This window comes from Lutjanus erythropterus, chromosome 13 (assembly GCF_056507025.1).
Source record: "Lutjanus erythropterus isolate fLutEry1 chromosome 13, fLutEry1.hap2, whole genome shotgun sequence".
Lineage (NCBI taxonomy): Eukaryota > Metazoa > Chordata > Actinopteri > Lutjaniformes > Lutjanidae > Lutjanus > Lutjanus erythropterus.
In genome coordinates, this window is record NC_139329.1 from 26,963,051 (window position 1) to 26,974,748 (window position 11,698).

General features: G+C 39.0%; 1 long non-coding RNA gene across 1 annotated transcript in view; it reads left to right on the forward strand.

The window, feature by feature from the left end:
* Nucleotides 1-11,698, forward strand: part of LOC146316742 (uncharacterized) — a 35,486-nt gene extending 23,788 nt beyond the window's left edge. Inside the window, exons 2-3 of the long non-coding RNA XR_014771742.1 lie at nucleotides 7,048-7,102; nucleotides 11,612-11,698. This is a non-coding gene — a long non-coding RNA (uncharacterized LOC146316742). The remainder of the gene's footprint in view (nucleotides 1-7,047; nucleotides 7,103-11,611) is intronic.

The window sequence follows — 11,698 nt, forward strand, 5'->3', positions numbered from 1 at the left end:
ATTCAGAAGTACATCACAGGCAAAACTGTACGCAGGTGTCAGAGACCACAGTTAAGAGTTGGAGACTTTAACTAAACACTGTGTGAAGAAAAACTCTCAAAATATTTCCACACATTAACCGGATAAAAATACCTTCCACTTGTACTATTCATGAATTTCTATTTCAGGTACTGTCAGACTCCATTTTTTTTTTAAAACTACCCTAACCTTGGGATGTGCTGTTGTGGAGCGTAACACATTTAGATGCTGCCATTTTCATTAACACTGTCATGTTTCTGTGGAGCTCCCAAAGGCAAAGTCATTTTGGCAGCCTGGCGTAGGATCAGGCCAACCACCTGTCATCTTATTTCTGCACATGGCCTCTTCTGTCAAACACTCCCTCACATTCCTCCCTGTGCTCCACACAACACCTGCGATTGGCTCGCCTATTGCCATCACAGCTGTCAGGCTCACCCTCAGCATTAATTAAAGTGATAGACCTCCCAAAAAGCTGTTTATTCCAACAGCTTGGTGCTTTTTTGGCCGAACCCTTCACGGCAAAAATGTAAAGTGTGAGGATACCAAATGAACCAAAGGAATATTATATGGTGCGTTTAAGTGTATATGCAGCTCCAGTAAATAACTATTCACATACAGTGTGTTCTCAGTGGACAGAAATACATTGAAGTCTGTGATTTATCATATTCACTATTGATTAATCTGTCAGTCATTTTCTCAATTAATTGATTTGTTGTTTGATTGATAACATGTCAGAAAAAGGTGAAAGATATTCATCACAGTTTCCCAAAGCCCCGGGTGATGTCCTCAAATGTCTTCATCACTTTAATGTCATAGAGGACTAAAGAAGGCACAAATATTCACTCTGAAATCAGAAAATTTGAACATTTCTCCTGAAGAATGGCCAAAATGTACAGTTTTTAGCTGAAGTAAGTGGCCAGTCAATCAATTAGTTGACAGACAGAAGCTATTTTGTTGATCAATCAGTTGTTTCAGCCATTGATCAAACTCAAGTACCAAACACTCATTAGCTTCAACTCCCCAAATGTGCAGATTTGATGCTTTTCCTCATTGATACGGGGTAATTAAGTGAACATTATTTGATTTTTTTTTACTTTATACATGTCACTTTGGACCCCTTGAAAGCTCAAATTGCTTAAAATAATCATTAGTTGAAGCCCTAACAGAATGGCTGCAACAGTTATTTTCATTAGCGATTAATCTGTCGTTTTCTTGATTAATTGATTAGTCTGGTCCATAAAATATGAAATGTCTCCGAAAGTCCAAGATGACGTCCTCACATATCTTGTTTTGTTCACAACCCAGATATTCAGTTTATTGTCAAAGAGAACTAAAGGAACCAGAAAATATTCACATTTGTGAAGCTGAAATTGATAATTTTACACTTTTTACTCAAAACAATTAATTGATCATCAAAATAGTTGGCAATTGATTTAATAGATGACCAACTGACTAATCTTTGCTACTCTAAATAACTCAATTGTGAAGGTACATGTGAGTTAAAACGAGTAGTCCATTATTCAGTTGACTGACAGAAGCTATTTTGACAATCATTCAGTGGTTTCTGCCATTTTTTAATCACAAATGCCAAACACTCATTAGTTCTAGCTTCTCAAATGTGCCGATTGGATGCTTTTCTTTGCCATATATGCAAATTAAGTGAATACTTTTCGGTTTTGGACTTTAAACACGTTGCTTTGGAAACCCTGGAAACAACCAGCTGATTATATGATACCGAAAATAATAGTTAGTCGAAGCAGAATTTTATTTTTGGATGGAGAAAAGGACTCGGTCATTTCACACGCTTTCCTTTCAGAGCTTATATGACATTACTCCAACATGTTGACGCTCCAGTCGTACAGACACAAATCAGCCACAGCAGACTGAATGAAACACAAATGTGCAACGTCCCTGCAAGATTGGATTTGTGTCAACAACCATCTCTGGGGACTTTTGTTCCCAGAAAGCCGTAATATTCAGCACAATGATACAATGTCAGTTAGAACGCATTGATCCAATTCATCCAGGCACTAGAGGCTCATTTGGAAGTAAACACAAGCACATATTTTTGTAGATCGTTTTCAAAATCATTTGCTGCACTCTCCAGTAGATGTCTGGGCAGCCAGGCAGTAAAATAAAGGTTTGTGTGGTGTGATTTGTCTGAATATTTCTTAAATTAAAGAGAATTAAACTATTTAGCAGAAAATAAAAATAGCTGCATTGCTAATTTCCAACATCAGCAACATTAATATGTAAAGTCTGTGGGCGGTTATGCAACCGGGTTACTGAAAGCCTCCCTGCCATCACTGACTAAGCCTGAACGGTGTCATTAGAAGTCTTTTAAGTTTGGTGCAGAACAAAATTGAGCAAACGCCAGCAGGAACTGTCGGCAGAAAGAGTCTGGAACAAACAAGAGAGCCAAGATAGAGTTTGTATTCAAAGCCAGCCTCCTGCGGCCATCCGTATCTGTGCATTAGTCGACATTATGGATGGTTTTTACAACAATGTTATCGGATTCACCTCATTATGCTGCACCGGCAATGCCTCTGCAAATATCATCCTTTGATCCATTTCCTAGTGCTAATTCCACACAGAGAATACAATCAGTGTGTCAGCAGAAAATATGTCTTACGAATGTGTGCAGCTTTTTTAGCAGAACTGTATGTAGACTCCAATAGCAGCAAACAGTTGTTCAATTGTTCATGGAAATGTGTGCAAATCACATGCAGAGAGAACGCATGTGAGAGATTTATATGATAAAATATGTTCAGGAATAGAAAAAAAATCCCATAAATGATTGTGTTTTAAAATTAGAGGGACAAATTAACCCCTGAATGCGATGCATTATTCATGTCTGTGACAGTTGAACTGGTCCTCATGAAAGCCAATTTGATGTTAAGTTTAAAGGGACTTCTAGATTTTTTTTTCTCTTCTCTGTCCCTTTTTTCTGTGATTCAACTCCAACAGCGAGCGACTTTGATGTTTTCAGAAAGTGTAAATGGGAGCAGAGTTGAATGAAGCGGCTGGGTATCACTGTGTGACTGACTTCTCTTTTCATTTCTGAGCACCAGTAGCTAAGCAGAGCCTCAGCCATGGATAAAGCATCTGATCTGTGGCCTCAAAACATTGTCCGGTCTCTAACATATTTACTGGATAGGGTTGTTACAATTATTATCCTGATATGACAAAACAGAAACGACAAAGGCTTTAAATGAAACTCAATCAAATTAGCCGGTAATGAAGCTTTATTTTTCCCTGAATGGCAGCAGTGTTTTGTTCGGCTGACAGAGAACGAAGCCTGTTGCTGAAGGAGTTCCTGAAAAAACGTCCGGTTTTTCAAATGCCCCCCATTCAGGCCAAAGGAAGGGATTTTTTTCCCAAGCCCAGTGTTCTCACACTTGTGCTTGCATCTCAAATAAACCTCCTATGGATTCCTAACTTCAACAGAATGGCAGCGGGGGGAGGGGAGTCAGGGGGAGATGGTGTTAGCAGGAGGGAGGAGGGAGGAGGGGGACTGTGTGCCAAAAAAGAACGTTTTATAGAGATGCTGATTTCTTATTCACTGGCCCTCTGTAAGAACAGAAACCCAGAGGAATGCACATTGAAAGCTACGATTCTCATTCAGAGGCTATAATGCATCCATCGTATATGAGCTGAAAAAAAGAGTTTCCCTGGTGGGAAAATAGTGACCCCCCGAACCCAGTGAAAAGATAGCTGCTGTGCAAAGGGGGCTCGTGCTGCAGAGGTGCATTGTGGAGCGAGCTCTGCTTCTTCTCACCTGCACAGAAAGAGAGCGAAAGCCCTTTCTAGGTGTTTACACCAAGCCCTGCTCTGCCTTCCCAGTGGAGCGAAGGAATAACAACATAAGTCCTGGACGAAAGTGCGGAAATGCGCTGTTGCTAGATCTTAATCAAGCCATTCATGAGAGGCATGGATGACATATTGTTCTGTGTTCTCACTTATTTTGCAGATATGTTCCCTTTCATCCCTTTTTTTTTTCTTGTGGGTCTGCGGTAGATTACACTGAAGACATTATGAAGCATGAAGATAGTCACGACAAAGTGCAGTCACACCTGATAAGCATCATAAAAACACCAACCAAATCCAACACGTTAGATGGAGAATACAGGCTGAGCAAACACAATGAGCAGATAAGAGGTTTTAAATGTGTTGAGTGGTTCTACACTCATGGAAATAAAGGTGCTAACTAGAACCAGAAAGAGTTCTTCAGCTTGTTCCCTTTTTGATTCCTGGTAGAACCTTTTTAAAAAGGTTTCGCTTTGATCCCTTTCAGAGAGTTCTACCAAGAACCCAACATAAAGGGTTACACTCACGACCACCTGTGAAAGTTTTAACCAGAACCCCGCTGAGAGGTTCTACAGAGAACCCCTCCATGATGAAACGGTTCCACCCAGAACCCTCTTTGGGAGTTCTATCCAGAACCTTTGCATCTTTTAAGGGTGCTGACTAGAACTCACTGAGAACCTTTTTATATTAAAACCATTTCATTTAGAACTCACCAAGGTTGGTTCCACCAACAAACTTTTTATATTTCAAAGGTTTAAAATAGAATCCACCTAGGGGGTTCTACAAAGAGCCCTTATATATTATGGCTGAGAGAACCCTTGACAAATCCTTGATGAAAGTACTTGTTTTTTGGCACCTGGTAGAACCTTTTAGGGTTTCACTTGGAACCTTTCATATTGTCCAACCTAGAACTCAACAACAGGTGTTATACCTACCTCTCTCAGTTTCATCTAGAACCCACCCAAGGGATTTACCGAGAACCCTTATATATTCCAAAGGTTTTATCTATCATAATATTAAAAGGGTTCCTAGTAGAACCCCCGTGGTGGTTCTAACAACCCTTGAAGAACTCTGTTTTCCAAAAATTTTGCTGTTTAATCACATGTTCAGGTTAATTTCAAAGCATGTTCAGGTAAGAGACTTTAAATGTAAATGAAGGTGCTAACTAGAACTGTAAAATATTTTTCAGCTTGTCCCCATAAGAGAACTCTTTTTGTTTCTTGGTAGAACCTGATATAAATGTTTCACTTGGAGCCCTTTCACAGAGTTCAACATAAAGGGTTATACCTAGAATGATCTGTGAAAGGGTTCACCCAGAACCTCCAATAAGAGGTTCTACAGAGAATCCTTCTATGGTGTAATGGTTACACCCAGAACCCTATGTTGGGGTTCTATCCAGAATCTTAACACATTCTGTGGTTACTATCAAGAACCCACCCAGGGGGTTCTACTGAGAACTCTTTTATATTCCAAGGGTTTTATATAGAACCCACCTAGGGGCTCTACCAAGAGCCCTTTTATATTATGGTAGAAAGAACCACTGAGAGAGAGAGTTCTTCATGGATCTCAAAAACCCTTAGAGAGGTCTTTTCTTCCAAAGGGTTCTTTGGATTAAAAGGGTTCTTACTGGAACCCTCAGTCTTTAGCCCTTCAGGAAGAAATCTTTTGGAAAACCTTATTTCAAAGAGTGTAGCAGCCGTTTCTACAACATCTGAAGAAACTAACAGCCTGGTGGCTTCAAAACAACAAAAAAAAGGATCTAACCTAAAGAGTAAAAATTTCAGCCAATAAATTAAAAATGAGCTGTTTATATTTTTGTGGTACTGCAGGCGCAGTGATACTGTAAAATTCAGATAGGACGAACTGAATGCATAAATAAGAGCCAGTTGCACTTAATCTATATCCTGGCAGAGCTGCTTGGATGTGCATTTATTTTCTTATATTCCCTGACTCGGAGCCAGCATTATGCGCGACTCGTGCCACGTTTGGAAGAATTAGAGATTATCCACTGTTCCAGCTGACAGGACTGCTAAACAGATGTTGAATTGGAGACAGATATCCTCAGCAGAGTGGAGCCAAGAATACCAACTGGATTTACAAACTGCACTGATGGACACATGACACTCGGGTTGCATTTGTGTGTGTGTGTGTTTGACAAAGAGAGAGAGAATACAGAGTACATGTTTTACATATGAACAAGGCACCTAAACAACAAGGCCGTGAATGCAGCAGGCTCATCCTGTAGTCTGGCTGAAGAGTAATGACAGCTCATTGGCAGCTGCACACAGAGTCAGTTTCCTGGGTGATATTAGTATTTGCGGTGAGTTGTGCATGGCGGTCACATTAGAGATGCTCTTTATATAAAACCTCTGAAGAACCTCAGTTCAATGGGTCCACAGTCTGGGGAATGCTTTGTAGACAGCCAAAGGTCAGGGCTTTTCTTCCACCCCCCTCTTCTCAAACTGCGTGGTTTGTTGCTGAGGCCATATGGTACATTTGCACTTAGTAGACCTCCACATTGTTAATGTGTTAAATGCTATTAACACACACGTAGGTGCATTTCTAGAATGCAATCCTATATTGTTGAAGGAAAATCAATACAGATGGCTAAAGCAATGTTTCTCAGTCATAAACAAATGCATGTAACCAGCAATTTTAAGTATGTAAAGTAGACATAGAGATAGTTGTGTATAAAATCCTGTACTGATTCATCTTCTTTACTCAAGTGAAAATGAAAATACAGAAATACTTCTATAAGTAAAAGAGTAAAAAGCATCCCTCTGAAGGACATTTCTATGTGCTGTTTAAGTGCAACTGAACTGAACCTCGCCTTTTCTCCATGCTTGAATCTCTTTCTCTTGTCTGTTTCATCTTTCTCTGTCTTGTACATCGTTTTCATCTTGATACGTCTGTCTTGCATTGATATGCATTGAATTTATTAAAACTAAAGTAACAATCCTGTTGTGAAAATTTAGGCAGTATCAAGCACAGACATTTGTGTTAAAATGTAGGGAGTAAAAGTAAATGCTCAAGATAAGTACATAAAGCAATAAAACTATGATGAATGACTGAAAAGTTGGGTTTATAATGTAAAATGCAAGGCTAAGATGGTACCTTTTTTGACTGATAAATTAATACCTAATGGTTATGATGAGTGGCTGGAAGTTTATTGTTGATTTATCACTGTCTTTAAATTAACACCACATCCTCTGCATGTTTCAGATTGTGGGCGTTGAACCTCTAAAAGCAAGTCCAAGAGGTGGAGCATCCCATGAAGGTGAGAGTGAAAGCAAAGGATTTCGCAGGGTTGCATCAAATCTATCAGTACAAGTGAGGTACAATCCAAGCCACAGTAGATCAAGCAGAAGCCACTGAGACCAAGTGGCCTGATGCTCTGCTTCTGACACAAGTGACACAAGTTTGCAGGTCTGTGAAACAAGACATGGTGACATCATAACAAAAATAGATCCTCTCATGTCCATATTATTATTTTGAACAGATATGTATAGTGAAAAGGTCTGGTGTTTAACAGTTTATGAGGGTTTGGACTCCCCAGATCGGTTCAGACAACACTTTAATTCAATTTACAACATTAACATGCAACCCTGCCTCCTAGAAATTCTGCTTGTACATTACTAAATTGTTTTCATAATTAAGTTGTAGTGACAATTCCTGGCTGGATTATGTTCACAGGCAACATTTCTTTGCAACAACACATTTAAATAACATGCTGTATTCACAAGGAGGTGGTTGGAGTGGACGGTGTGCATACAAAGTGCAGGACTTTAACACCGCAGCCTGGAGTTTACGTGCATACTGCTGCAACAAAAGTGCTTTGGTTAAAGCAGGGATATATCAAGATATTGGGCAGTTTTAGTCATTAGAAGCACAGCAGTTAAACTAATTAGTATTCCAGTTTTGCAGTGAGAGCATGGCAACTTAACATTAAAGGGACGGGGTGTGAAGTTAGCACCAGCCATCAGCCAAATATGAAAGTGGCTGGTAGATGTCAGACACCAAATAAAGATTTACTATTAAGTGGTTGGTGCATTTGAACATTTATCTGTCAGTGGCCGGTAGATATTCACATTTTAAAAAGTCAACTTTCCATCCTGCAAGTAGCTGTGGTATTGTTGAGAATCATAGTCTTAAAATATAGTGTAACAGTGTTTACATTCATCATGAATTTTGAACTCAGAAACCAAAATCTTTCAACGAATCAGCAAATCAAGCCTGGAAACAGTTTGAAAACATGTTGAAAACATTCATATATCTTGTAGCAGCTCAAGTTGAGCAGGCTTCAGGTGGCGTTTTGCAATAATTTATGCTGAAACCAAAAAAAAAGTGTGATTTTGTCATAGAGTGTTGACTGTGTGGGTGGTCTGCTTGCACCATAAACACTTGTTGCAGGAGACCACAAGTGTTGTTGATGTGTTTTGAACAGTCCAGCTGTCTTCAGCTCACTGATGTAACCATCTCCAGTTGACTTCAGTCATCGCCATTTTATTTTTGGTAGTTTCTGTTGCTGTTATTTTGTACGTGCATTGATTTATCGGAGTTAGCAGACTTTGGGATGTTATGTGAGCCAGATGATGTGAAAAAAATATATAATTTCTCCTCTCTGTTCAATTACTAGCAGCTTTGACAAAGATACTGTTGTAGCAGAGCCCAGAATGGATTTAAAAGTAATTCTTGACTACATTACATGAGAATACAAACATTTCAAGTTGTACCCACATCTGGATAACTTTCTGTATTCAGCAAATGAAGGTAAGACCAGCCAAGCTGTTCAAAGGCAGATTTAGAGGTAACTTAAAAAGGGAGAAATAAAAATAAAAGACCTTGTAAAAATAATAGTTCTGCCAATAAGATGTGAGCAGCTGAAGTTTTCATGTGACAACAACATCAGCAGTAAAACAGAGCCTGATATCGACACACTGGATGGTTGTTCCGATAGAAAAAGCCTGCGTTATTTGCGGACGACCAATTAATCAATTCGGAGACAACCACGGAGAATTAAAGTATTTAGAGTCCCGGGATGACGTGCCAGAGAGCTGCTAATGATTTCAGTGCACATGGCAGTGCTTGGCAACTGAGTCCCCAAAACACAGAGCAGAAAATAAGCCCTCGGGGCCGTCTCAGACCTCTAATTGGGCTCTCACCAGTGACAGCCTTGACTAATACTGAGCACTGGTCACATACAAATACGGAGGGGAGAGAGAAAGTTTATTATTCTTAGAAAAGACTGGGGAGAATGAAAGGTAGCCTCTTTCTGGAGGTAACTCGATGGGAATTCGTGAAGTGTAACTGCAAAGATACATCCGTTCCCAGCAGAGGCGCATGGCTGACAGTCAAACTGACGACAGCACTCATTGTCAACACATTCCAGTGCTTTTGGCGTTATTGTTTTCTCAGGCGCTCTGCTTTATTATCTAATAAACTTAGAACAAAAACATAATTAAAACAATATGTCCTTCTTGGAATATTAAAGAATAAATAAAAACAGATATTGGCGACGTACCTTCAGATCTTGGACCAGTATTGTTCTGTTTTTTCGTGCGTTTGTCAGTTAATAGACACTGCCGATGTGATGTCATGTTTTCTAAGAAGCTGCAGTAGAATTTAACAGGAAAAAGAAAAAAAACTGTGAACACTTAATATTATCCCCATAATAATGTAAGAATTTCACACAAACCAAAAGTAATAACGTGACTTCATTATTCAGTCAATAATGTTGTTATGATGTAACTTTATAAAATTCAAGAATTGCCACAATGTTTTATTGCAGAGCAGAGCCATTACACCCGAAACAACAATCTTGGCTAACCTCCTAAAAAACAAATAACTGTCTCTAAATATACCATCAAGATTTAGCACACAAGTACTATTTCATATATTGAAAGGTGCTATATTTAACATTGCTGTTATATTACGCTTTGCTATTGTTAGCTGCCATCTACTAATTAAGTTTATCATAATGTGAAACATGCATATGCTAAAGTGAGCATGTTTTACAATTAATCAGTGAAGAAAAAAGTATAGTGAAAGCATAACATCTTCTAGAACTACTTCTACTACTTCTACTATAATCTAAAAATACTTCACCCTGTAGTACTGGATCATATCATATGAGCATATCATGTGTTTTTATGTAAAAAGTAATTTGTAAACATCAGCGTAAAGTGAATGTTGTGGAGAAAAAGGTACAATGTTTACCTCTGATAAGGTAATATAAATCAGAAATAGCGAAGTACAAGTATGTCAACATTATACCTAACCACAGTATTTGAGTAAATGTGCTTAGTTACTTAGTAACTGTGTATTTCTGTGAACGTATACTTGCAGTTGTTTGCACTGACAAATGGCTGAGTGTGAATGCTGCAGGTATTTTAGGACACTGAGTGTAGATAATTTGCCAAGTTTCGTCTCTGTCACTCACTGTAGTTTAAAGCCAAAAAAGCTGAACCAGAAAGTGGGGGAAAGTGAGTGATTAGGTATTTATTTTTCCACCCTCAAAAACTTCAAACAAGTGAAACCACGCTGATGAAATATTTTATGATTAACAGTGAAGGAGGAAAAATATACAACTACTGGTTCCAGTCTTTGAGAAAATCTTCACGCAGTTCAAGCTAAATATCTCAAATATACGCCACAGATTTATGTGTTTCAAAAGTTCATGTGTTTCTCTGAGTTATTGCGAACTCATACGTAACTGATGAGGCAAGTTGAAGGAAACAAAAAGCTGAACATTACAGCTTGAAGGCATGTGGAGTGTGTCCACAGTTGTGTTTTTCCTTGAATCCACTTGTTTTCTCTGTGTATGCTGGTGGTCAGCCCTCACAGGCGCAGACGAGTCCCCTGTTAAACCTGCACAGTTTTGGAGGTAAAACACCAGTAAGAGAGCGCGACAGATGGTCTAATACGATACCTGTCAGCAGGCATGAAGGAGAGCAGGAAGCCCCGCTGTGGAGCGACTGAGCGCGCTCAGACCTCCCACATTTGTTGGAGGGGTGAAGTCATTGACAAAGACTGTTTGTGCTGTTTTTGCAAAGTGGCAAATTCACCCATATGAGACACTGACAGGTGCTCAAAAGGATGATTCAAAAGGTTGAGGTTATTGGTTTGTTTCACAGGATATTTGTTTATATTCTTGTGTGTCAGTGACACACATTAATGTATGAACTTATTTAACATGAGGCAGGTCTGTACGTGTTCGGTCTTCTTGCTGGTTTAAAGTAGGTGGATCTACGTTGGAAAAAAGATGTCATGCGTTTTTATGCAATGAGAATTGAACAATATAGGAATCTAAATCATAATTAGATGGCAGCTGTAGGGTTGTCTGTTTATGTTGGCAGAGAGATAACTCTGTCAGTCAAATTTAATAAAATCACACCCACACATTAGTTCATTGTGCAACATCATCACCTCTGCCAAGGAGGTCATGTTTTTGGTGCCGTCTGTTTGTCAGCAGGATTAGAGAAAAACTACTGGGCTGATTTTCATGAATCTTGATGGAAGAGTGTAGCTTTGGCCAAGCAAGAACCTATTAAATTTTGATGCATATCTGAGTCACAGGGCGGATACACAAATTATGTTTCACTTTTGTGAGATAGGGCATTTGGCCTTGGCTGAGGGTATCAGGTTTCTTTACTAACTTTGACAGTGATTGTTTCTTATTTCATTACAAATATTTCATATTATACGTACAGATACAGATTGGAAACAAAGTTTTGAAGTCATTGGGAAATGTTCTCAACTCAGTATTTAATTACTTTTCTTTTCACAGAGCTTTGGACCATGAGACGACACTCAGACGAGTTCCTGTTGCCAAAGAATGACCCGAAATGCCATCAAAATCTCAGTGAAGCCAAGT